The 3,809-nt window shown below is 37.4% G+C and overlaps 1 pseudogene; it reads left to right on the forward strand.

The window, feature by feature from the left end:
- Window positions 1-2,441: 2,441 nt before the first annotated feature.
- On the forward strand, window positions 2,442-3,320 carry Rnf115-ps1 (ring finger protein 115, pseudogene 1; annotated as a pseudogene).
- Window positions 3,321-3,809: the final 489 nt, after the last annotated feature.

The following is a 3,809-nucleotide window of genomic DNA, read 5'->3' on the forward strand; positions in this document are numbered from 1 at the left end:
TTCCTAAGAGCTGAGTTTATGGGGATATACCAACACTCCAAAGTCGGCTACTGAAAGATTATTTTTTTCTTTTGTTTTAAACACAGTGATTGATGAACTGTATCATCAATTTAAAAAGAAAGCTGACTTGGATATTGGTGATATCTAGGATACACGGAGGCGACAAATATCTGCTGACAATTTGATTTGGACCAATATTTTCTTTCTCATTCAGTGTTCTAATGTTGCGAAGTGACACCATGGCCCTAGCACTCTCATAAAAGAAAACATTTAATTGGTCTTGCTTACAGTTTCAGAGTCCATTATCAGCATGGTAGAAAGCATGATGGCATGCAGGCAGACATGGTGCCAGAGAAAGAATTGAGAGTTCTACATCTAGATGTGAATGCGGTACAAGGAGAGGCCCTGGGTCTGGCTTGAGCTTCTCTTAGCAGTGCTTTCGTTGTGTCTCATAAGTTTGGATATGTTGTGCCTTCATTTTCATTAATTTCTTTCCTTATTAATTCCTTGACAAAAGCTTCACCTGTATATGGGATTTATGTTGTTTTGTTGTTATTGATCACCAGCCTTAGGCTGTGGAAGTTTACAGAGTACATGGGGTTAATTGAATGTTGTATCTCTTGAGGTTTGTTTTGTGTCCAATCATATGGTATTTTTTGAGAAGATACCAAGAGGTACTGAGAAGTAGGTATAGTCTTTTGTTTTAGGATGAAATGTTTTGTAGATATCTGTTAAATCTATTTGGTTTATAGCATCTTTTAGTTTTACTGTGTCTCTTTACTTTCTGTTTTCATGATCTGTCCATTGTGAGAGTGGAATATTGAAATCTACTATTTTTGTTTGAGGTTGAATGTGTACTTTGAGATTCAGTAACATTTCTTTTACAAATGTGGGTGCCCTTATATTTGGGGCTTAGGTGTCCAAAATTGAGCATTTATCTTGATGAATCTTCCCTTTGATGTTTATGAAGTGCTCTTCCCTATCACCATAGATGGGAAAGCTAAGATATTCCATGAAAAAACAAATTTAAACAATATCTTTGTAGTAATCCATCTATGCTTAGGATACTGGAATGACATCTGCAATATAAGGAAGGTAACAACACCCAAGAAAACACAAGAAATTAAACATTTCAAAACAAGCACAAAAGAATAGATTTATATACACATAATACCACCCACAGCAACAAATATAACAGGAATAAACAATCATTTAATGTTAATAACTCTCAACATCAATGGACTCAATTCACCAATAAAAAGATACAGGTCAATAGAGAGTATATATAAACATGATCCAGCATTTTGCTACATACAAGAAACACACCTCACTGATAAAGACAGACACTACCTCAGAATAAAAGGCTGGAAAAAGGTTTTCCAAACAAATGATCCCAAGAAAGAGCTAGAGTTTCCATTCTAATATCCAATAAAAAGAGACTTGTATCCAAAATTTATCAAATGGAATGGGGAAGTACACTTTATATTTATTAAAGGAAAATTCCAACAAGAGGAAGTCTCAATTCTGAATATCCAAACCACAAATGTAAGTGCACCCTAATTCATAAAAAAAAGCATTACCAAAACTCAAAAGGCACGTTAAAGTCACACACTAATAGTGTGAGATTTCAGCATCACACTCTCACCAAGGGAATATGTCATTGATATGGAAACTCAGCAAAGACACAGTGAAACTAATAGAAGTTATGAAACAAAAGGACTTAATAGATTTCTCCAGAACATTTCATGCCAAAACAAGAGAATATACATACCTTCCTCTTAGCACCTCATGGAACCTTTCCCAAAATTGACCATAACATCGGTTATAAAACAAGGATCATCAGATACAAGAATGAAATAATCCTATGTACCCTATCAGATCACCAAAGATTAAGGGTAGAATTCAACAACAACAACAAAAAAAAAAACAACAACAAAAACCCCACATACACATGGAAATTGAACAACTCTCTAATCAATGATAACTCGGTCAGGGAGGAATTAAGAAAGAAATAAAAGACTTCCTTGAATTCAATGAAAATGATGACACAGCATACCCAGACTTAAGGAATACAATGAAAGACATGGTAAGAGGAAAAGTGCCTTCCTGAAGAAATTAGAGTGATCTCATACAAGCAAGTTAACAGTACACCAGAAAGCTATGAAAACAAACATACCCATGAGGAGTAGATGACAGGAAATATTCAAACTCAGAGCTGAAATCAACCAGGTAGAATACAAAGCATCAACAAAACCAGAGCTGGTTCTTTGAGAAAATCAACAAAATAGCAAAACTAACTGAAGGGCAGAGAGTTAATTTATAAATTAACAAAATCAGAAATGAAAAGGGAGACATAACAAAAGAAATTGAGGAAATTCAAAAAATCATCAGAACCTACTCCAAAAGTATATATTGTACAAAACTGGAAAACTCTAGGTGAAATGGATGAAGACAGATACAAAGTACCGGGCAGTGGCACTTACTGCAGCCCAGGAGGTAGTGGTCTGGGAAGGGACCACCAGCCACGTTTTCAGATATCCTCAGCAAAGGAGAAACATGGCAGAGGCCTCAGCATTGGGGGGGGGGAGCAGACACAGGCTTCACTGTGGCTGTCGCTAGGCACCATTTCTTCTACCATTTTTGTAAGGGCAAGGTCAATCACAAACTACTGCTCTGGGACCATTTGGGTCACACAATGTTTTTACAAAATTTTAGACCATTATTAAGTAGCAATCCACTGGACCAAGACAATAGAGCCAATGAGAGAGGTCACCATACTCACACTGACATTTGGAGACCAAGATGCCCTCCAAGGTTGTCTATGACAAGAAGATACAGGTCTCCAAGGAAGTACTAGTCCTGACATGTCACCAGCTATTGAAGGAATTACACAACTGATCTTTGTAAGATTCTTTGCACATTCTGACGTTCCTGGGTGCCCACAACCCTTTTCTTGGAGCAAGATGCTGCACTCTAACCCTGGGGACTATGCCATTGTAACCCAGTTTCTAGGTCAGCTAGAAAATACAGGTCCCCCTCCTCCTGACAAGGAGAAGATCCTATCTCTCCTAAGAGTGATAGTAACTCAGGAACAAGTCAATATAGGTTTAGAATATGCAAAGATTACACAGGGGAGGAGAAAGTCGGCAGTTATCCTACAACCACTTCTTTCACAGAAGCTACATCATGTGGTGGTAGTTAGAACTGCATGACACATGCCCAGTATGTACAAAGAGCTTAAATGGTGAGGACACTACTCAGCAAACCCAGAGCTCTGAGCAAGCAGCAGATTTAGCAATGACAGGCAGCTACACGATTGACAGACTTTATGAAATTAAAGACCACACCTGAACCAGGTTTGCCTGTGTTAGTACTGTTATCATAGCTGTAAATTATATCAAAACTAAACAAACAAAATAGTAGGTGGATTTGGGGATCATGTAAGAAACCCCAGCTTATAATATTAATTCTATGAGTGTATTTCTTCTCTAAATTAAAGTTAGGACCTACAGATGGAATTGTATAGATAACCAAATGCATCTTGTTGCTGAATTGAATGATAGTTTCATAAGTGTGAAACTTAATTATGTCAGTTGTTCCTGCCTGAGTAGAATCAATTCTTTAAAGTTAAGGTAGGGTTCTGCTCTCATGTGGTATTGTAATGGATTCTCTACCTCCTCCTCCAATCTCTATCCTACCATTAGTGGATTTCCCAGCAAATACAGACAAGCCAAAGCCCCAAGGTCCTGTTTTATAAAGCCTTTTTTTCTTAATTGTACAAGGGTACAAGCACCTACTCTTGGCCCCAT

Source organism: Rattus norvegicus, chromosome 14 (genome assembly GCF_036323735.1).
Source record: "Rattus norvegicus strain BN/NHsdMcwi chromosome 14, GRCr8, whole genome shotgun sequence".
Lineage (NCBI taxonomy): Eukaryota > Metazoa > Chordata > Mammalia > Rodentia > Muridae > Rattus > Rattus norvegicus.